This window comes from Strigops habroptila, chromosome 8, assembly GCF_004027225.2.
Source record: "Strigops habroptila isolate Jane chromosome 8, bStrHab1.2.pri, whole genome shotgun sequence".
NCBI classification, from domain to species: domain Eukaryota; kingdom Metazoa; phylum Chordata; class Aves; order Psittaciformes; family Psittacidae; genus Strigops; species Strigops habroptila.
The window spans coordinates 6,142,158-6,166,565 of record NC_044284.2 but is presented as its reverse complement, the minus strand read 5'-3'; the positions used below and the strand labels follow the sequence as shown (position 1 = coordinate 6,166,565).

The 24,408-nt window shown below is 37.9% G+C and overlaps 1 protein-coding gene across 2 annotated transcripts in view; it reads left to right on the top strand.

Moving 5' to 3' along the window:
- The first annotated feature begins 2,884 nt into the window (after positions 1-2,884).
- The window catches only part of CLSTN2 (calsyntenin 2), a 200,232-nt gene continuing 178,708 nt past the window's right edge, over positions 2,885-24,408 (top strand). For both annotated transcript variants that reach the window (XM_030494868.1, XM_030494869.1), the window contains exon 1: positions 2,885-3,003. The gene's annotated coding sequence lies outside the window, so the exon portion shown is untranslated. The remainder of the gene's footprint in view (positions 3,004-24,408) is intronic.

The window sequence follows — 24,408 nt, the reverse complement described above, 5'->3', positions numbered from 1 at the left end:
ATACACCCTTCTTGAATATCTTGAGCCAGTAGCTAGTATGAGACAGGACAAAACACTTCTGAATGTATTTTTTACGTTCTGTTTTTTTAAGATGCTGCATAGGGATAGGAAAATATCAGAGGTTTATGAGAGGTGTGATAACCTCGGGGTAAATACTGATTTGGACCAGTCTAACATTTTGTAGCTGTCGTTTTGTCTTGGAGGAAGAAATGTATTCATCAATCATATTATATTTGAAGGTGCTTTGCTTAGAATTCAGTATCTTACGAAAGCCTATATAGGGGTATGTGCGTTTAGGAAGAGTTAACATTTTAGCAACTTTTAGCAGATAAAATATAACCAATCCCCCCAACCAGAACAACAATTACTGTCATTATTATAGATTTCTTCTTTTAAAACAAGTATTCCAAACAGTGTAAAAGGATGAATAATTTTAATGGTATGAAAATGATAGAAGTGTTTTGCACTCCCCAAAAGTGTGGATGATTTCCATTCTTTTTAAAATCTCCACTCCACAGGTTACCTAAAGCTTTTATAGTCATAAGTGTTCCTTTGAAGATGTACCTCATAAGAGCTTGCAAAGAATTTGCCCTTTTTATTGTATTTTGCTTTTGGTTTATTGTTCCTTTCTTCTTTCTAATACTAGTTTTTAAGGTCTAGGGCTAAATTGTAGAACTCGTTACTAATTTACTTCCTTCTCTTCCCACCCCAATTATGTTGCTGTCAGTCATTTGACTTGTTACTGCTCATGGGGCACTAATGGAAGAAGAGACGAGACTAGTAGAATTGCAGTCACTGTATACCCAGTCCATTTCCTAAGCAAATGTGTTATCGAAACTGTTCTGTAGAATCTGTAGTGGGAAGAAAGGGCTTTTGGGGTTGTTGGGCTTTGGTCATTTCTTTTGTTTGTGTTTTTCTAGCTGTTGGTTTTGGTTTGTTTCTCTTAGGTTTTTTTGTGAATGCTCAGCCAATTAATAGGACCAGGAGGAAGGAAAAGATGAGTTTGGTGCTTTAACTTTTAGTTGCATAAGGAGTTCCCTTTTCAGGCAAATTCCTACTTAGTAGTTCATTACTGTTAGATTGTATCTGCCCTCAAACAAGAGATCACCTTTGGTTCTGTAGAGCATCTGTCAATCAAAGCCTTTGAGTTGTATCAGAGTGCCAGTGGAACATACTTATGTGTCTGGATGTTCTGGCAAGTCACGTATTCAAATAACAGATACAGAATACTTCAACTACCCTAGAAACTGGAATCCCAAATGCCAAACAAAGCTCTGAAATTGCATCCATCTCTTCTCATATTTCAACATCAACCAGACTTTTGGCCTTCATCCTATTACAAAAAGTCACCAATCTCTCCTCAGGCTGTACAGTCATTACAAGATGAGAAGACTTGAGTTCCCTATTTTCCATTTCACCTTTCCCTGACACATCCCGAGTTTAATCTTCCCGTTGCTTAGTTATTGCAAAAATGGGCCAAACCACTGTGAGGATAAGTATGCTTTCTTCTGAAAGAATATACGTTGTGACATATAAATGAACTCAAAGTTCTTATATTAGTGATTAGAGTATAAAATAATTAAGCTTTAAAAGGACCTCAGATCATTCTTTCTAAGTCCTGAATTTCCTCATGATTTAACAAAAAAACAAAAAGGAATGAACTTCGGTTTGCCATAAATATGTATGTTTGCTTTTTCCAAGTAGTCAGCGAACAAAATACCTTGCTCATTGCTCAGCTCTTCCCCTGTGGCCAGAGCCCTCTCTATTTACTTGGTATTTATTGTTATGTTCTTCACAAAGAAACTATGTGGGAGAAGCTTGAAACCTATTCTTGTCTGGGGGTTTTGCAGAAGACAAGGCAGGAAAAAGCTTAGGATTGGGTTTGTGTGTGGATTTTGTTTGGTTTTGTAGTGGAGTAATTTTAAATAATCCTATCTGGTTCCATTAGCTTTTGCTTTAACTGTAAGCCCTTCATCCTTGACATGATTTCTCTTAACATCACCAGATGTTCTCTTCGGCATCTGGTACACTGAACTAAATAATATGTACAAAAATTACCTTGCATCTGGCTCTAGTGGAAATATGGAAGATATTCCTTAGTGCAGTGTTCCCTCATGCCTGGGGTAGTGTGTTCTTCTTTGAATTGTAGTTTGTTTAGGGTAGCACCATTGTATTACTTATGTAGGAGTTCTAAAAACATAACATTCAGCTTGTGTTTGTGGGAACAAAATGCTGTTTATAAGCACAGCAAAGCTAAGCCTTTTAAAGAATAAGAAGGAAGGGGAAAATGCGTCTTTGATTTTCTAGTCAATGGGAGATGGTTGGTGAGAAGGATATATGTTGAAAGGGTTCAGGAGTAAGATAAGCTGATGACACGTGGTGTATCCCCTGCTTTAGAAGTTTCTTTTTCGGTGATCTTCCTGTGTACTTCAGGACCAGATATCCGGTTATTCGACACATGGAATTGAAGGGTGGATTTTTCAGAAAAACTCTAGATCCCAGAAAAGCATAACTAAAGCTGATTAAGTGGAAAAGAAGTGGCAGCTTTTATCAAAGTGATTAGAAAGTAGAAGTTTATTCTTTTGGCTACAATGTATGGAACACAAAAGCTATTTTAGATATTTTTCCAAAAATAGAAAATGAGACATTGACCAAGTGTCCACTGTTCTCATCAGCCCTTCTCCTTGTCTCTGTGTCTTAACAAGAGTTGTGTTTCTCTGGACATCCTTTCTCTTGTATCACAGTTTTTTTGGATCTTGTTAGTCGCTTTTGAGTAATAACATTTATATTGGACTTGCTTTAAATAATTTCTCTTTAAAGATAAAATGAGCTAAATGGATGTAAACCACAGATTAATTAGGCACACTGTTTCTTTTGTAGTGAACAAACACAAGCCCTGGATTGAGACGTCGTACCATGGAATCATAACTGAAAACAATGACACTGTAATCCTGGATCCTCCCCTTGTTGCTTTGGATAAGGATGCACCTGTTCCCTTTGCAGGTAGGAATGTCAACATTTTTAAAAATGAAAACTCATGAATTATGTAATAGAAGTTGAATTTTCTTTTATAGAAATGAATAATTAAAATTGCCTAAATTAATAATACGTAGTTAATTTTGTTTAGTAATAACAGCCTGTGCTGCTGCTTTTCCTGTTCCGCTCCCTGGCTATGGACAAAACTCTGTGACAAATACTGAATGTTGCTCAAATCTTACGTTACTGTGTTAGTCCTTTATAACTGTCAAGACTTAGACAGAAAATTTAATGGAGGTTTTGAAGATTGTTGCTCAGATTGCTATATGATAGATGTAAGTAATATGGAATTTTTTACTTGTACTAAGTCTGTTTTTCCTGTCACTTACGAGTTCCTTAAGCAGAAAATAGTACTTGTGTGTGTCAAGCAAATTTTCCCTTAAATTTCCTGTTTTGTTACAAATATTTTTTGAATTAATGGGTGACTATTAAGACTTGATAGCTGCTCTGAAGCTCCTAAAAAAACCGCATCTGTTAAAAAGATTATATTGTGTAAGGATGTTCGTCTTTTATAAGGAAAGGAACTAGTGAAGATAAATATCCTTGATCTTGTGAAATACAGTCATATTCAGTAACCACTGAGTACTTGGCCCAAACAGCATTTTAAAGCATCGTGTAAGAGTAACCATTTTCTCTAAAAGCATATACTGGCATAAACTCATCCCTTGTGAAACAGGGATTCACAAATGTTGTTATATCTTGAACCCCATTTTTTATCTTTTATCAAGATTGGTTTGTCATTCATAGTGCTCCGTGGTTCTTGGTTGCACAGAAGACGACTTTTTTTCCCTCAACCATATATGCACTGGGGATGTTCAGTGGAGGGGACTCAGCTCAATTTGGTCAAAGCTAAAAGCCTCAAAGAGGATAGATGCATGGGTACAGCAACCTCAGCATGAAACACTTCTGTCTGCTGATCAGGTCTTATAGCACTGAGTTATGTTCTAATAGAGGCATAATCAATATCCAGTGGGGGATAAGTAGCCAGCTGCTAACTGGGAGGTACCAATTATAATCAGAGCAGGTGTACTTCATGCACAGATATTTAGGATAAGGTATCCTTACCTCAGTTACTAGTTTTTGAAGTGAAGGAAAAAATACTTAATGCCAATTTTATGGGTTTTTTTTTATTGCATTCATCAAGAGGCAGCTATATATAAAAACAAACAAAAAGTGGGGAATGAGACTTTGAAGGCAAGGATTTCATCTGTCTGTGCAATCTTCAGCTGCAGTTGTTTCGCAGTGAAGATTGATTCCTAGTGAAAAGATGCCCTTTTCATTTGGGCGGGGGGAATTCTTCTGTCTTCTATTACTATGAATGTTTCATCTCCTATTTGTTTCCTCTGCTTGCATTCCCTTGGGACCCTTACCAGGGATGTTAACCACATGTGCTGTTTCTGCTGATACTTTTACAAACTCTTTGCTGACTGGGGATTTACTAGCCTGATTATTGTATTCAGTTTTTACACTGGGACAATCGACATGAATAACTGATTTATCCTTCTTGTAGAAAGTCATCCTTTGAAATACTGAACTTGCACAGACAGGCTGGCTTTTGTGAGAAAGGTTACGTTAGAGAGGAATTTTCCTTTAGCTTCTTCATTGATTGATTTGAATTATTTATGTTTTAAGAAGTATTATTGGGACTTGGAGAGAAAATACTTGCTGTGTATTCCCTGATATTAATAGTTCATTTCCACATAATAATAGACATTTGTCCTCATGGTCTGCAGTCCAAACATAATGTTATAGCCATGATTGAACATTAAATTCCCGTAAAAGGCCTGGATTCCCTACCTGTTTGGAAAAACATCTATGTGCTTTTTCTTTTAAGACTCTTGCCTTTTTAAATTGTTGGAGTAACTTCTTATTCCTCTTTTTAAATTTCTGCTTTAATATCATGTAGTTTTATTTGGCTTTATAATATCATTAATTTTATTATAGGTCTTTATGGAAAATTCAATCTGTGTAATGTATTTAGCAGGAGAAAACTGAAAAGATACAGCTACAACATTAACAATATTCAGTAGCTGTACATTTAAGAGTATTGTAAAGTTGATTTTTTTTCTGTTACCATAATTTAAGTGTGGAAAACTCATTCTACAGTATAATAGATCAGTCTTAATTTGTACTAGAGAATCAGAGCTCCAGCAGTTCCTTCCCCATCACTGTATTATCAGTATTTTGTCCAACTATTGTTAAAAAACAATATGCCTATTTGTTCCATATTTACTTCTGTATCTTGCTAGTGAGTGTATCGTCCTTTTGGCACCATGCTTAGCTTGTGGAAGTAAGGGTAGCTCTTCCTTATGTTTATGGTTATGGCAAGGAGAGCTTCAGAAAGGAGGTGCAGTAGTGTGAGGCCAGAAGGTATGCCATGTCACAAAGAGCGTGCTGGAGCTGTGCGCTTCAGACTGTAAACCTCAGTGAGGTGTTTTTTTTTTTCTCCAAGTTGTCTGCATTATGCTTTATAAAACAGAGTTGAGGTCTGGGATGTCTGTAGGTAGACTAGGACTCTGGTCTCTAGGATTATAATGATAGCAGGATGTGCACTATTAATAGGAGATACCAAGAGATAAAGAGATGGCACTGTTCTTCCCATGCAGAAAAGCACGGGTCTGTTGTATAGCCCTGGCTTGAAGGAACCAGAAAGGGCTGTTTGTGCCACTCACTGTGCAGGCTCTTTAAAAGCACTGTGAAAGTTCAGTTATTTGTGGCATAGACCTACTCTAAACTATTTCTGTTTTCTCTTCTGGAAACTTTAACATTGCCCTAATACCTGTTGCTTTTTTCCTCTCCATGGCTACTAAGGTCTTGTCAACCTATTCTAGTAGTACACACATTATGGTGCATGTCAAAGCCCTAATCATGGACTGGTCACAAGAGAAAATTACTATAATATGCACTCTTTTTTCTCTGTCTTAATGTTTAAAATCAAGGGTGATGACAGGAGGAGAGAGGAACCTTCTGTGCAGTTACCCTCTCAACAGGTCTGTGTTTCCAGGGAGGGGACTAACGAGACTAACAGGACTAAGTGTGCCTTTGAAAATGCTGGCTGTCAAATGTGATCAGCCCATTTCATAACTGGAGCATGAAGACTTTCACAAGATTGCAGTGAATGGTCTTTGGTATTTCTTCATCTTATGAAGTTACTGTGAATTGTGCAGTAATTGGAGTATATGTAAAATCATAGTTTTTAAAATTAGCACAGTATGATTATATTTAGTTGATCTTTTTCATTCTTCGGACCCCTAGTACATCTTTCTGACGCCTAGTTTAGAAGGAAAGCTTTAAAATACTATTGTAAATGGTTAGGTGCAAGAAGGAATAGGGGTAGTTTTCTAAACTTAGGTTTTTCAAGTCCAGACCCAAAAGGGATTTTCACACACTGATGTTGAGATACAACTGATCTGTAAGATAACTGGACTCACCACAGCCTTCTTCAGGGTGTCACAGAAAAAGCCCCAACAACCCCCCCCACTGCCAAACATGAACATACTGCAAGTCCTCTAGAAAGAGATTATGCCTTCCCTGCTTCTCTTCAAACAGTATTGTGTTGGTGCAGTATGGGCTTACTTATTATCTTATTACTAATTTGGGAAAATCCATTGGAGGAATCTCTATTTAAAATAATATAATAAAACTTACTCAAAAGAAAGAGTGTAACTTCAAGTAGACTTGTACTAACTTGCAGGATCAGCCATACAACAGGCAGCTATCTCATGCTGGTTATGAGACTGGAAATCACTTAAAGGATTTGATTTTTGGGCTTAGGAGTGGTTTAGCTAGAATCAAGATGAGATCATCTGAATCAGTCTGACAGTATTCTGTTTCTGTGATAGCAAGAAGCCCTCACAAAATGCTGTAGAATTTTTGAAGGCTTTTTGGAAAGGACATCTGTCTGCATTTTAGTAACAGCAACTCCATTTCATCAGCAATGTTGTGCACAAATAGATGTGAAAGGAGCTTCAGGATGCCTCCGGTCCATCCTCCTGCCCAAGGCAGAACCTATTATACCTGTGTCGTTCCTGATGAATAGTTGTCTGTCCTAATCTTAAAGATCTATAGTGACAAAGAGATGCAACAGCTTCCCTGGGCAATCTGTTCCTCACTTCACCATACTCACTTTTTTTCATGATGCTTAACCTGAACTTTCTGTACTGCAGATTTAGCCCATCAGTTTTTCTCTATCCACCATGGCTAGGCGGAGCAGATTATTCCTGTTCTTTTTTTGCAGCAGTGGCCTTTTATGTTACTCCCTAGAAGCACTGTGAGCATTCTAAACAGCACAAGGGTAGGGAATACCTTCGGCTAGTCATAGTGTTACTGATACAGGTGTGAAGCAGAGAAATAGGAGGTCACTTTCAGAACAATGAGATGATGAATGCCCTTTTCACCTTGAAAGTGAAGAACCCAACTCTTCGCTGTGTCACTGTTATTAGCCCGATACACTGGCATTTGAGTGCCATGTGTCCAGGGTTAAGCTGAATGGTTTTACCACTGTGAGTTGGGATCAAGAAGTCTTAAGCTGCTTTTATGCTCTGAATAGATTTACAGATATCCTTTTTTAAAAAGGGCAGATATGTCTGTATGTCAGAAGCAGTTGCAAAGCAGACTTCATTTGCAGATGGAGTCCCAGTCTCTCACTACATTTTGGCTGTGCTAAAACCACTGTAAAGGAGACAATCAAACCAGCCAAGATGGGTGTCTGAATATTCATTAAACTACAGGGGCTGCATCCAAAACTCTCCCAAATCATGTTGGTTATTTTAGCAGTTCAGAGGAACATGTGTTCTCAGCTGCACCACAATAAATCCAGTAGTTTTGTCAGTCCGCTTACACCCAGGGGCTGAACACACAATCCCATTTCTCTGCTTCAAACTGTGACGCTGTCTAGAGCTTTCTTGCTTGGTTGGTTTTATTGATAAGCAGTTGCATTAATAACAAAAACAATATTTTTGGTACAACATTAAAAATATGGGAATTATTTTTGGAGCAGCAGTGCTGAATATTACGGGTTTTAACTCACTGTCAGCCAGACTTGAAACACTCTGTCAGTTTGTGATGCCCAGAATTCATCAGTGTTAAATATTTCGCTGTGAAAATGATGCATGAAAAAAAGTGAACTATAAGCGAAGCCATGGGGTATTGCAGTTGTTTCTAACAAATCACCTGCTGATTTTTTTAAACTTCTATTTTTGAAGTTTACATTTATTAAAGTAGCTTAATTAGTTAAAACTGTAGCCTTTAAAGGCAAAAAAGAAATCTCTTCATGGTGATCATCACGTAAGGTAGAATAAAATATTGGCAATAGCACAATCAGTTACGGAGATACTGGGTCTGACCTAGGGGATGCTGTTCGTTGTCCAGTAAAATTAGAGTGATAGATGTTCAGGCTTCAGTTTAAGAGTGCTCCAAAGCCAAAAAATCACTCTGACAGTGGCCTGTGTTGGTTAGTCCCTGAAGTTGAGAGATGAGGGGTTTGATTTTTTGTTGCTGTTGTTGAAGTTTTTGCCAATTAAGTTTAATTGCCTTCCTTAGACATTTTGACAGTAGTGAAATAAAAGGAGGCAACATGAACGTCTCAAAAGAAGACTAAAGGTTCAAGAATTCAGACTGTTCTGCTAGAGCTTTTAGTAGCTGCTGAGTGGTCGATCATTGCAGGGGGAAGTGGTTAGGATGACAATTAGACTTTGATGCATGGGCAGTGAGTGTAAGTTGCTTCTGGTACATAAAACCAGTAATGAATGAGAATGTTGAGATAAACTTTATTACACCTAAATATGCTAAGTTACTCAAAGCCAGAAAGAAGCAAGCAAAGTGACCAACTAATTATAGTTAGATGATACTTGCTTGGGCTTTTAGACTACTTATGGAAAAAACGGATGTGAAATAAATTGGAACTGTTTTGAATAGTTTTCTTTATGAATAACACTTGATCTTTGGAAAATTAGGGCAGGATACTACTGTGGATGTGCAAACATACACATGAGGACAGGGACAGATTCAGGCATTTTGTTGTGTTGAAGTGTCATACTAAATGACTACTTAATTAAAAAGCTGTTTAGTTAAAACAGGTTATAAGTGAAGTTGTCAGGAAAATAGTGTCATTGTTAAACTTCTGGGCTGTTTGGAACACTAGAGATGAACCTGAATGGGAAGTACTGGAATTGCAATATGTGCTGATTTGCAGCACATACATAATTCAGGCAAATAAATAGTTGCCTCTGAATCCTCTGTTTAGAGATAAAAAGAATGATGAATATTTCTCTTAGGATGGTGCTGCCTTAAATTTGAACAGGTTCATATCATCTTAAAAGCATTACCAAATACGTGTAAGCAGGTGAAAAATGCAACAAGACCCTGCTGTTGTTAAACCTCTTTGTCATTATGTTTGCAGCGAGCATCATAATTGCTTTAATTCTTGCAGTTTCAGCTACAAATAAGCATTTTCAAGCATTTATTGATATAAATTGAATTATTTGAGTAATGATGACAGCAAGCATGACAAAGGCATGAAGCTGGATAGTGAAGAGGTGGAAACAAACAAGAATGATACGCCTGTTATGTTTCTTTTCTTGTTGCATAATTTGTTTCTCTTATTTGATATTCAAGAAGTAGTAAATTTGATGGGTCCATTTTTGCTTTCAAGGGTATGTCAGCCGGGGAATTCAAAATCTGTGGCCATCTTCTAGTGCTACAATAACATAAAGGATTTTCAGAGAGAGGGCTGAAAGAAGTAGTGCGAGGACCCAAGTGAAGGAATAAACATCTATTCTGAGTCAAATGGTGCAATTGCCACTATGATACCTCTCTTCACACTTTCAGTCCTTCTGTGGTCTGTCCATTAATTCAGTTACATCTATCTTCACATAAATATTTCCTTCTTTGTGTGTATTCATGTGTTGTCTTACTCATAGGTGAAGGATTAGGAATTCGTAAAAAATCGTTTGTAAAGACATGAAGTTTTGTCTATGCAGACTTAAAAAATAATACTGTGAAGTGTTAGTAACATAACAAGTAGAATTTTCACCACGTAGAAATTTACTGCAACAAAATTGGCACTACGGGATTCCAGTTGGCTTTAAATATATAATGAGTAGGCTAAGTTTGTTGGGAAAATGTCATGTTAAAATGTATTCCTTGGAATGGAGCTACTTGAATAAGTGTAAGCAGCAGCAACACATTGTTTGCTTGAAATGGTTTCTTAATATTAAAAACATTTAAAAAGAACAGCCTAAATAGGTAATGATTTAATCTTTAGAGTTCCTTTTCCTTATTGGTCAGCAATTCTCTGATGGGAAGATTAGTTGAGAGATCACATTCTCCTTTGAACCTGCTACTTTCTACTCGCAGCTGAAAAAAAGCTATTTTTCTGGAGTGGAATAAACTCTCTCAATAGCCAGTTAAGTGCTGATGCTCCTTTTGCTTGCAAGGGCATCCTGAAAAATGCATGTGATACTACTTTTATGAAGTAAGAGGGGAAAGGAGAATATAAAGAATTCAAACTCTGGACAGGTGGTTTAGGGCATTGATTTTCTACTCAATTCTCCTGCTTCTGGCTGTATAAAATGGATAAAACCAATTTATTCTCTTGGCCTAGGGTTTTCCTCCACTGTCCTTTTTTCTGTGTGTTTAGACTATAGAAAAAGCTTCTCGGTGCTTTATCTCAATGACTGTGCAGCACTGAACACAGTGTCCCTGTGCAATGCTGAGCCCAAAGAGGATTTGCTACTCTTGAGTTGTCACGGTTTTCCAGTCTGTTATCTTTTATGATATAGGTATGTAATATGTTTCTAGTAGATGCAGCAATTGGATTACTGCAGATGCTGAACCTGAGCTAACAATCCTGCAAGAGACACGCATCAATATGGTTACATGACTGTATCTCTATGGCTGTCACCAGCTCCCAAACAGTAAGGCAGATGCATTACTGAGGCATTGCAGAGTTAGAGATGAGACATGAAGAGAAAGTACTGGCAAATAGTGGAGTGGTGAAAAGAAGAGGGGAAAATGTGTTCTTACAGAAAGGTTGGAGACTCTCGATATAGGATGCATTGTGCAGACATGTTTAAGGGTGTTATTTCTCAAAATTAAAATTATCTTAGGGGTCTTTTTTGTGAAGAAGAAAGAAAACGTGTCTCGTTTTTTACTGAAAAATGTAGAGTAAGCTAGATATGCTTGTCATTAAATCTGTATTTTTTTCTTGGCCATTTTAGATTTAATACCAGGAGATAAAATACCCAATTATTTATGATGAAAACACAACACAGGATGTAAAGAACCAGGTATTTTTTGAATCATGTTACATGCATAAGGAAAGTCACTATGATGTTTCGAATGGTACTGATCCCACTGAGATACAGCGAGGCAGCAAGGAGAAGTTGAGAGAAATATTGTAAGAATTTGCTGGGTTTTCCAAGGAGACATATTGAAAACAATAGGACTAATATAACATCTAGGCTTTGTGGGATTTCATGCTGCTGGATTTTTGTTATAGCAGGCTTCAAGGGACTTAAAGAAATTAATTGCCTACACTTTCACATATCTGCTAATCCAGAGAGGCTGAATGGCTTTGATGTAGCTACAGCAAGTGGAAATACTAGACACAGTCAAGTACATCTGCTGTGTTCAGTTGTCATAATCCTTGTTTTAGTTATTACGCAGTCACCTTTACTCTTGGTGCGCTGGGCATGAGAAGGAGTCTGGCAGAAAGGAGGTGTAAGGTGCCTGTTTTCCCTAAGTGATTAGCCTCTATTTTTTGTGATGATGTATCTTGCATTTGTGGTCGGTATAAAAGACACTTCAAGTTGGTTTAAAAAAACCAAATTATTCTCTCATAAGGTATTCTTCACAAAGTATATATTCATTTCATTCAGGTAATTGGCTTTTACAGGTAAAATATAGTGGATAACTAGATTCTTGAGGCGAGATTTACTTGTTGCTATTAGCTTTTTTGTATTTTGAGGCTTTGTGTCTTTGTAGGCTGCTCTGTTTATTCCACCTTTCCTGAATGAAATAAATTCTGTGACTACACTGTGCAAATTTAGTGCTTGAAATTTAAGGAATTGAGACAAAATTGAAGTCAGCTCATTGGCATAGCAATCACAATTTAGCCATAATGTGCACAATAGGGCTTAAATATAAATCTACAGAAACAGTTGGGCCTGATTTTGTATGAAATTCATCATGCACAGACTGGTCAGGGCGCTGCAGCACTTGCCTCTGAGGAGAAGCTGAGGGAACTGGGCTTATTAGGCCTGGAGAATAGACAGTTTGGTGCGAACAAGGCAGTAGCGCCCTGACAGCTGTGAGGAGGGGATTGAGAAGATGGAGCCCGGCTTTTCGTGGTGCGAGGAGGAGAGACAGCAGACAGGAATTGAAACAACAAGGTTTCAGACTGTACATAAGGCAGAACTTTTTCGCTAGGACAGTCAAAGTTTGGACCGCGATGCTTGGAGAGGCTGAGCCACATCCATCCTTCCGGGTTTTCAAGATTCTACTGGATAAAGCCCTGAGTACCTGAGTTCATAGCTGCTCTTATTTTAAGAAGGACATTGGCCCAGAGAACCTTTGAGATCTCCCCTCCAGCCTGAATTATCCTGTGATTCTGTGATTTTATGGTGTTTGGATGTTTCCATTGAAAATTAAATTGCTAAAGAGGCAGTGGATAGGGGGACACATGAGCCTTTGTTCTAATGCTGTATCAGAAACATAGCGTGCTCGCTTCCTATGGATTAGAAGAGGATGCCTGTGTTGGCAATGACAAGGCCTCTTGATAAAAGAAAGGAAACAGCATCTCCATAGCTGTGACCTGGCTGAAGTCAGCTAGCAGTTTTCTCTGTCTGCATATTTATTCTCAGTTGGGTCAGAAGGGAGAGTAGGCTTCTCTGTTCAGAGTAAGCCTGGCTTTTTGTACTGGAGTGAGACTTATTTCAAAACAAACCACTTCCGAAAAGGATCCTTGGCTTTTTATACAAACTGTTCTTCTCCCTCTTAACTACTATGGCTGTGTAGAATACACGCAAAAATGGAGGCCAACAAAATATTAGTTATAAATAAAAATTCCTCACATCAGTTGTTTAACTTCATATGACTGATGAGCCATAAACGCTCTTTATATGTCTTGTGCTCATATAAAATTCAGAAGAAAATGCACTGAAGGTAGGAGACAGCAGAGTGACTCTTAGAGTTCACTCTTATGGCATGATGAACGGCACAATGACTAGATTGTATTGAGTGAACACCCTGGCAGTGGTTCATATCCAGATTGCATTATCTTGTATTGCACTTCTGTGTTAAATGTAATCACCTAATACTCATGAAAAGCCACATGTTCCTGGTGAACCTTGACAGCATGTATCCAGTAAGTACTTTTTTTTATTTCTCATCCTCTCAGTGGTTTGAGAGTGTATCAAAAAGAAGTAGACTAATGTCATACTTTGGTTAGTATTTGTAAATATGACAGTTCGTGATATATGCAACTAGTACAGTTAGACATGCTAAAATATTTAAAAAGCAGTCTTTAAATAGTTGAATACTACTTCAAGAAGAAGCTCTGTTGTCTGCCCTCAATTCATTTGGGGTCTTTGTCTCTCAGTGGAGCTTAATTTTCTGGCTAATTATTGTGGCGAGCGAATTTTTGGAGGAGAGGTGGTGGAAGAGACTGAATATCTGGGTATCCTTTTGGCCAGTTTGGGTCAGCTGTGTAGCTGTTTCTCCTGCCAGCTTCTTGTGTTCCACACCCTCCCCAACCCCCTCCATTTTCCCCCAAGTTATTTAGCTTTAGGGTATTTAAGTTATTTTTTGTGTCACTGCGTTTATAAATACATGGATGTTTAAAAGAAAAGAAGTTGCACAGATTTGGGTAGATTTCTTGGTTCATTGTGAGTGACATTCTTACACTGAGCTGTCACTATTACTCATTTTCATTATCTGTTTAATCTGAAGAATTAGGGAGAGGGGAGAATGAAGTTCAGTAGTAATGCCATTGAACTAATGGAGACAAAGGCAAGGCAATAACTGACTAATTATTGCTGTACAATTATTATAAAAAATGCATGAAAATAATTGCTTGGATTGGTATGAATAATGATGCACTACTATGAAGAAGATGAGATACTCCTTTGTTCTTGGTCCCATGTTAAACAGTATAAGCCTTTCTTTTGAAAGGTGTCATACTCGTGCCCAAATATCATCTGAGTGCCCATCAGTCTGGGTTACTGGTTAAAAATGCCATCTAAAATTGTCCAAGTACAAAGACGCTGTAACACTTAAGATACCTTCCCGAGTTAATTGTGTCAAAGTTCCAAAAGGGTATCAAACTGTACACTGGCTAGGGAATATTCATATAGTACCAAATCTAATAGAGTTGGGGGAGGGGAACAAAAAAAAAAAAACACCAAACCAAACCCAACAAACCAATCCCAAACCAGAAGAACGGAACAATTAGAAATCCCTAACCTTATTCCAGGTATCTGGAGAATCACCATTTTCACTGATGGGCTCTTTGCCAGCGACATTAGACATAGAAAATTTTGTTCAGTCATTTGGAAAAAATCACTCCATGTATAAGCAAAGCCTGGTGCTTCTGTATTTAATGGATCAAGTGCTTTTATTATGTGCAGTGTTCTCCAGTGTCGGGTTGACTCTTGTTTCTCAGACTGAAAGGCAATGTAGAAACGACAGGTCACGGGTTAGAACTTTAACCAGGCAGTGGGGGGCGCTGGAAGCAGCTCCATGGACCGGGAGGCAAAGGCAGGCTTTTTACAGCTTCTGTGACGAGCTGCCTAAAATGGAATGTTCTGAGTACTCACCGCTGTTTTCAGAAGCAAGTAGACTATATTGAGGGAAGAGACGCTTTGGTTATGCAGACATGGGGAATTGATTTGAGTGAAGATTACGCGTTTTCATGAACTAGCTACTGCTATCTAACTACATGGATTTAAGTTAATTTGCATGGAGAAGTGGGAAGATTGGGGCCAAAATTATTTGAATTATTTGTAAAATTAAAAAATGCCTTTAAAATTAAATTGCTTTCAGGTTATTTAAAGCTACAGGAGAAAAATTGGTTGTTGTTCACAGTTGACATTGATGTGGCAATTCTCTTGTAATTGACAGATTATTGCCATGCTACCGAGTCATCAAATATTCCTGGGACTTGCTATGTTCCTTGCTTAAATCTGTAGCTCTTAGGCACATTATTGCAAAATCAATTTATTCTGTTCTGTTTAGGACTAGTTCCCTGCTGATCATAATCCTCAGCTCGCTTCCATGGGGTGCTTGTTTGGCCTTCAAGGAAACTAGATGGAGATTTCTTTTTACAATTTATTTTGTTACAATAATTGGCTCACTGTAATGTGCAAATATCTCGATTTGCCCTGTAGTGGACAGGAATTTAGAATACATCTACTTACTCGGTTAGTCACTTGTATGTTTCTGTATTATGTATTGTATTTTATGTAGTTAATATGCATAGAACGTTTAATTAGTTTTAATGAAAATTAAAAGTCAAGCAGAGTTTTCAAAATGCCTTGGAAATGCTTAATTAAGCAGGGATAGACACAAATGTTAAGCACAAATACATGTTTTTCCTGCCTTGAGTCCGTAGCTGTTTGCATTGAAAGTATTGTTGATTTACCTGAAAGGCTTTTCTGCAAGACAAAAATGTTTAGTGTGAAGAGTGTAAAGTTAAAAAGAAACATCCCTGCAAGTTTTCTGTGCATCATGATTCCTATTACAAAGTAGTTTTATATTAAGAGTGAGGGATAATTATGCATGCGAAGTAAATATTGTAACCTTTCCTCTGTAGTATTAGTGCATGAGCAATAACATAACCTAACGCTTTGTTAAACTAGAAGAATTTGGAATTAGATGATCATTAAGGTCCGTTCCAACCCAAAGTATTCTGTGAATTTATTCTAAACTGGTAAAATAAGGAAGTAGGAGATTGGTTCAGGAATTGATACCCTGCATTGATGTCACAGACATCTTTTGGGCAGGAAATTTCTTACTGAATAGAAGCGAGGAGGTTCCTGTGACATGCTCAGTGCTCTATTACATGTCCTAATTCTGCTCCCAGAGGAGACGTTTTTGGCTTTTGAGGGTTTGGTTTCCACCTCCATCATGAGGAGATGGCCAAACACAAACACAGAAGGCTTCAAGATTTAATGAGAGAATGGAACGTATCGCTGGTGTCAGTCTTTTGCAGTATTACACACTCTGCCACCTCACAGGCACTAACAGACCCCTTATTACCATCCGCTCCTGCTGGGCTGTCAAACACTGGAGCTGCTCAACTACTTGGCTCAGTTGAGTTTAATTTAGTGCGTTCAAATGATGTGACCTCTCCAACCAATGCCATCTATGCAGCCATCTTTACATGCCTCCTTCCCTTTAGATAGTTGTGTGCTGGCTGTCTCTCTCAGATTCTCGCTTTCACTCCTCTTCCCTAGGTATCTTGATTCAGTCTAATGGATTGTAAATTGGTTTGGTTTTTCATGCCCTTCCATGACACTGCACTCATGACATTCTGTTCTTCCTGGAAACCCATGAAGGCGTGAATTGATAAAATATAGGTAGGTATATTACAGACATTTATGAAGCACAGTATTTAAAATTTCTGTTGTTTTATAATACCCTGTGCATACATTTTATATGCACAAACCCACTTGTAGTACACTGTTTTCATAATACAGTAATTCGCATCAGAGGTCAGTTTCCCTCAGTTTTAGCATTGTCTCATATGTTAAGATTGGAAAATAATACAAAGATTGAGAGGAAAAAAACCTAGTTCTGTGGGATGATTAGTTTTTAGTTACTTGATTGAATGTGACTCCAGTTTATTGCTGTGCAGTTAGCATGGTGATATCGCTGCTGCAAAACAGATTTATGTTGCCTTTGAATATGGGAGGGAGTTGAATTTTTAATTTTCTGATTTTTCACAATCATAATGGACTGTAATTTACTTGCCTTTTCATATTAGCTTGAAAACAACAGGAAAAATATTTTGGATTAATGAATGAGAGCAATTAGAAGCCTAATTTTAGAAAATCACCTCCATAAGAAAACCATACTTTAATTAAAATTTAATTCATTAAATTTAAATTTAATTTAAGCATTTAATTTATTCCTGTTATATTACCAAGAAACTTAAGTGACATATAACACTATAATTAATAAGCATGCTTGTTAATCCATGTCATCCTTGAAAGAATGATGGTAATTTAATACCAACTTCTAGATGCTTTTGGTCTAGGACCCTTCATGTAGGACAGCAAAGCTTCTGTATCCCAACTGGCAGCTTTAATGGAGCGGAGGAGCTGTGTTTCTGTATGGCCTCTTCTCCCAGCATTTCACTCCTGCAGTGTTTCACTAAAAGTATCAGTAGGACAAAGGGAAAAATGATGCAGCTCTGTTGACTTCCATAGATGTTTGCTAACCTGGTGCTGTCCTTACTTGCAGAAACCAGCTGGTGCATGGGAACTCGTACTAGGAACAGCATCATGGGAGGCAGTGGGGATCATATTTACTGTGAGGGTGGTGAGGCACTGCCACAGGCTGCCCAAGGAAGTTGTGAATGCTCCATCCCTGGCAGCGTTCAAGGCCAGGTTGGAGGCGGCCTTGAGCAACATGGTCTAGTGGGAGGTGTCCATGTCAGTGGGTTGGAACGAGATGATCTTAAGGTCTTTTCCAACCAACCCAAACCATTTCTGATTCTAAATGCAATGAAAAAGAGGTTATGTGCAATCAAAAGCTCTGTAAGCTTTGCATAAAATTTTTGATTAAAAAGTGTCTCTTTGAATTACATTTGGCCCTGCTGTTGCCATCTGTCAGCTTTTCTGTGCCCTTTACCAAACACATTTGTGATCTTGGTCCAGTCCCAATAGGGGTGTGCTTCTGTAGGAGCCACATGGGGCAGATGTCAGTGTCACTGGAGAAGCCAAAGGCTGCTTGGTATGGAGCTGAACACTCAACACTAAAGTGATATACTGAAAATGAAATAGTCTTATGCTTCAGTCTGTAAGATTTAAGTACAAGACACTGCCCACTATTTACTGGAAAATGTGCTATTATACTGCACATGAAAGAACAACAGAAAATTGTAACTTTCTCCTAGAGTCTCTGTGTAGTCTGCTTGCTGTGGTCCGACATGCAGGTAAAAGTGTTCTCAGCTAGAACTTTTCTTGCCTATGACTGTGGCTTTGCAGAGCAGAAATAGTTACAGAAATAAAACCCCTTCCTTTCAGGGAAGACATTTTTTCTTATATGCAGTCTAAACCTCTCTGGCACAGCTTGAGGCCATTTCTTCTTGTCTATCACTTGTTACTTGGGAGAAGAGACCAGCCACTTCCTGACTCCATCCTCCTTTCAGGTAGTTATAGACAGTGATAAGATCTCTTTAGAATACAAACATAAATCATGAATAATAAAAAGTGTTTGTTAAATAATTTGGGGATATTTGGATTATGAAAATGTGAGGTTTTGAACTCTGTTCCTCTGGTAAAGATGTAAAAGTCCAAACATCAGAAGAGAAATGAAAGCAGATTTAAGAATGAAGGTTCAGCTTTGAATAAACCAAAGTGAAAACTGAGTCATCGTTACTCCCAAAACTAATGGGAAATAATTTAAGATGCTGAAATAAGCTGTACTGATCTTAGGTTATAATTACTGTTTGAGATTGATAAATCAGTAAGTAAACTCTATGAAACAGAAGTTTGATATGCACAAGTTACAGAATACACAAAAGGAGGCTGCATGTTTCAGCTAGTTTTGTGAATGCTATAGTCACAACATTTATTCAGAGAGTTCTTGTTTGTCTCCTGTGAAATTTGCAGATTTAATACTCTTTTGCACTGAAAGAATGAACTGCTATCATGCAGTATAATTTATCGAAATCTTTCATTCGTGATATTGCACTGTGCTTTTCTGCTTATTGAATGTACCAAAGTTGCTTTGTTGAGCTGGCTTTTAAGTTTACACTTGAGTAAATCCAGGCTTTTTAAGAGGTTTGCACTGATCAGAATTGATCAATTTTTTATCAGGCAACCAAAAGAAGTAACTTATCACTCTTCAGGAAGATGCACAGAGCACAAAACTAGGGCATAGGAATTAATATTTCAGTATTCTGCACTTCAACTGTTACATGCTGTTTTGCTGATGACAGTGGGAACAGCTTAGAAGAGTGAGCCTTCCCTCTCTTGTATTAGTTGTCCACGAAAGCTTGAATTGATGAAGGCTGTGATCCGCTAGCTTGTATTTCCATCTCACATCTCACCTCTCAGCCAGTTTTCTCATAGACTCATTTTATCTTGTTCTTAACCAAGAATTCTAAACTCTTGTCGTTTCCTCTTTGGCCCAGGGTATGTATCTGTAATCATTCTTCAAAGGAAACAGAGCCTAGAGGACTTGGGAAATCAAAATGTAATTTTCTCTGACACAGATTGTGGGCAGTCGCTTCAGTGCCAGTTTGATTACCATTCGTTAGTAGGGTGACCATCAACACACACTTAAGTATCTATTGAAATAAATGACTGTCATTAATATAACTGCTAACTTTAATTTTCCATGTGCAATCTACTGACTTACATATGGAGTCCTTCCTCTTTCATATCCCAACATCCATTTGAAATTTTTTCTGTTTTGCATATTCTTTTTTGTTTTGTAAGATGGCTTCTACCATTTTCAGAGGCATGGTTGCTTCAGTTTCAGTACCCCATCTCTGCTGGTCAAAGTACAGGCATATACTGAACATTGAATCACAGAATGGTTTGGGTCGGAAGGGACCTTAAAGATCATCTGATTCCACCCCCTTGCCGCGGGCAGGGACACCTTCCACTAGACCAGGTTGCTCAACATCAATTTCCCATAAGTATGTACACAAAGAATGTTTGTGTATGTTTATCTCCTTAAACATAAAGAAAATATTTTTTAGCAGTTTAAAATCATCCAAGGTTTTTTTTTGGTGGTTTTTTTTTTGTTTTTTGGTCCCCCCCCCCCCCCCGTGGAAACTTAAAAGGGGTGGGATAATGTTGAAATGTTGGTGTTCACCTCTTATGTCTTATGGCAAATTATTCAATTGCATCAAATTTATAAGCATTTAATTTTAGCTTTCTTACCTTTTTTTATTGTAGTCTGCGCTTAAACATAAATCCACAATTCTCATGCTCTGTTGTCTGTCAGATAATTCCAGATATTATCAGTCTATTTAGTAGGAGAATGAATCACTTTTCCTGAGGGAGACAAGCCATTTCTGTCTGCGCTGTGTTGAGCAGCACAGGTTAGCAGAGCAAAGCAGGAAAATGTAAGCTGCAGCACTATGTATAATGGCATATGTACAAATGTACAAACAGAGGAGGCTGGCAACAAAACATTGACTGCAGAATGGCAATTTAGAGTGGGGCGTGTTGGTGAGGGAAAGCAGGATTGCTGCCTGTGGCTCTTAATACTGGTTCTTGAATTTCTTCTTTCTTCTTTCCAACCTCATTCCTCTGTTAGAATTTAAGATTAAGACAGAGAAATGAAGTTATTTTCAGTATTGTGATTACTGGATTTCCTCACACAGTCTGTAGCTCATGGTCCGTACTTAAAGAACAACCTTTAGTCAATACAACAATTCTGACTTGAGTGCTGTTAAATGATGGCAGAAGGACCAGTAGCTCAGAAAGATGATCCTGAATTCCCTTGCCCTGCTTTCTTGACACATAAGCTTTTTCACTTAGATTTAAAAGTTTTGGAGGTGAGCAAGCTTCTAAAATATCCAGAACCTTGTCCTATGTGTTATCCAGTTCCTATTCCTTGTGCCTGGAAATGCTTGTTTCTAGGTACAGTGATCTTCATCATAGATGATGGAACTTATTTTTCATTTAATTTGTTAGGCTGTTAAAATTAAATGGGGGTTGCTTTTTCTGTTATACCACAAATATATATGTGTGTGTGTGTGTGTGTGTGTGTGTATATGGTCTGTTTTCCTGTCCTTTTTCTTTCCTTGCCACACAATACAGTAATAGTCATAGGATTTCTGATGAAATACTGACCTCATCAGTAACATTAGAACTTTGTGCCAGTACAACCAGGACCGTTTGACTTGCACTGACATACATCTAAAGAGGATTACTCATATCAATGTTGCAGCTATTGACAGTTACTCACATTGGAATGCTTTCTGTTGCTTGCTTTGGAGATGTTTTTCAGAAGAGAAAAATAGAATGCTTTTTATGAAGACAGACTGACACTTGTTCAGATAAAATGGAAACGGGCTTTCTGTTAATTCTTAGCATTCTCTTTTGAATACTCTTGAAATCATTTGTGCATTTAATAGATCAGCTTGAATTTATCAAGAAAATGGACAAGATCAGTTTGAAACTATAACAAGTCAGGTTTTCATCTGGCATGAGTTAGCAGTGTGCTAGTGAAAAAATTGAAGACAATATGGGTATGGCCCAATAATTCTTCTAGTTTATTATCCCTTAGAATAAGGAAAACACCTTCGTTTCAAAAGCCCCTTTGCAGGAATTCCTAATTATCAGAAAATGGGTTTGTTTAATGTCGTCACATCTACTATGTAATTGACAAGAAGAATAAGGCACGCATTGTGACTTCAGTGAATTCTTTTTTTCAGAGATAAGGTTAGGAAATGTGTATGGAGTGTTTTGTTAATGGATCTGGTAGTTTGAAAGAGTGGCCAGCTGCAATAGCTGACTTCTGTGGCCCATTTAAATAAGGTGTCTGTTGGTTTCCAAGGTGAAGTAATTGCTTCACTGGTAAGTAAAGCAGCTTCAGTGTTTTAGAAGACTAATGAGTTAAAAATAGTAATGAATATGTCAGTGTTCACTTTTGGTCTATCTAAAATGTGTGACACAAAATAGTGCTGTTCAGGGAAAAACTGACCATCCAAACTGCTCCTGAGAAATAAAAGCAACTGAAAATACAGCCTGAGCCAATATTCCCAACCACCTTCCCTGCCTCCCCAGTTTTGCTGGAATAGCACTGCCCCTTTTGTTGTATGACTCTGGCCATGTTACTGCAGCAAATAAATGACGGTTAGATCTGCAAATATCCAAAGTGTAATGGCTTTAAAATTGTACAGACAAAATTAAATATTAAAGAGCTGTTTAAACCCACTGCCCTGGATTTAGTTGTCATTTCGTCTATGAAATGCAGACAGCAGTTCCTTAGCTTTTTTCCCCAGTCTCCCTTGTAAAAATGGTACATTTCTAATGCATAACCTGGCAGGAAATACGGGGCTAACTTTTCTGATGGACCTTATCTTCCTAATTTCTAGCGCTTGGAAGAATTGAAAAATTGAATATCAAGCAAAATCCAATTACATATGCAGCAAAATGAATCAACTGCTGCAGCCAAACAGCTTATCTTTATCACTGATATGAAAATAGTATCTCCAGTATGGCTGAGAATGAGCAAAAGTAGCAGTAAAAGAGAAATAAATATGTTCTTGGCCAACTCTGTGTTATTTTCTTCTCTGTTAACACCATGACTAATTTTTCTGAATATGTAACCATCTGCTGAAATCAGCAGTAATATCCAGGAAAACTTGGGCTGGACTTTGCATCAGGGCAAGTGGCCACTATGTGATATGGAAATCTTGGCCGCTGTTAATTCAAGTATGTATCTTGGTTTGGAAGGTCATTGTTCACTGTGTACCAGCAGAGTTTACCTTGGCACACTCATCTGCAGGCTAGTCTGGGTGAGACAGTGATCCAGCTCACAGATCTTCCCAAAGACACAGGGTGCAGAAATAGCCTGGACATCAGAGATCTCACAAAATACCTAGGCCATGAACCAAAGAAGAAAGGATAGATTTCTTTCCCTGCTGCTGAAGACACATCCTCTGTGTTGAGATGACAAGCCTAATAAATGTGTCTTGTAATGAGCTCTTTTTCTGCACTAGCATTGTGTTGCCATGCAGATGTTTTCACAGTATTTTGAAGGGGATGAGCTTCTCGTAGACGTACTGAGTGAAACTAAGCAGCAATCTATTGTGTGGGGTTACTCATGAATTGAATAGTCCTTGATACATCTCTTAGGATGGCCCTGTGGTAGTCTGGCTAATGTTACAGAATCAGAATAAGTAACTGTAGATTTAAGAAGGGCATCTTTACAGCTGTAAAGAAATGCCGTGTTTTCACAGTGCAAATGAAATGCCAGTTTTGGTTCTTTTTGCTGAATTCTTCTTGCTGCTGACACCCGTTGGAGTGGCTTTTGTTTGATTGCTTTTCTCTTGTTGTTGTTGGTCCTTCTACTAATCCTAAACGCAGTGTGTTTGGAAGTATTGTCCCTTACAGCTCCCAGACCGAGAATCTGCTTTGTCCTTGACTGTGAAAGAAAAACTGTATTTTCCTAGTGATTTACTAGCAATTTTTACTAGTGATTTGTGGAAAAGGAAGGCCTCTAAGAGGCAGTCATAACCAGGTGGCAGAGAGATAGTCATAAGGTAGTTCACTGGAAGAGCATAGCAGGAAAATGCAGTAACATCTACTGATGGGTGGATGCTCCTTTCAGCTCTTCCTCTTTTTAAAGGGGTCAGCTCTTCCCTTTTATGATGAAAAGTTTCCTGATTTCCTCATACCATATTTTTTTATTTCCTTGAACAATGCTGTAAACTTGGATTTGAACTTACAGCGTTCAGGGTGCTTCCTATTCCTATTGCTGATTCAAAGAACTGATTTCTATTAGCTATTGTATCATTTCTGACTGAATATAAAAGCAGTACTTTGGTTTGTAATGTTCTGTATCTCACTTAGTTTTCATAAGCGTAAAATATTTCCCCAAGCGTTATAGAAAGATTAAAATTCAATTTGAGTGCTGAATTATGCATGGCTTTCAATTTGGCAATATTCTAAGAATTTTGCGTTTCCAACCTTTTGAGTGTTAGGAGAAAATATCTACTATCAAATGTATTTTTAATAGCTATTTCCTTGTATTAGGTGACAATTCCATCTAATCCATTCTACTGAGATGTCTAAATATTTAATTTTACAATTTTTAGTGCCCAGTGTTTTTCGTAAATGGGATGCTTCCATTTAGGTTAGATATAAGGAAGAAGTTCTTTACTGTGAGGGTGGTGAGGTACTGGAACAGGCTGCCCAAAGAAGTGGTGAATGCTTCATCCCTGGCAATGTTCAAGGCCAGGTTGGACAGAGCCTTTTGGGTGACATGGTCTAGAGTGAGGTGTCCCTGCCCATGGCAGAGGGGTTGGAACCAGATGATTGTAAGGTCCTTTCCATCCTTAACTATTCTGTGATTCTATGATTTATGGCTAAGATTTGGGGGAGCAGGCATATAAACAAAATTACTTCCAAAGAGGGGAAAAATTAGTTTAGTTAATGATTTTCCTTAAATGTACACGGTAAT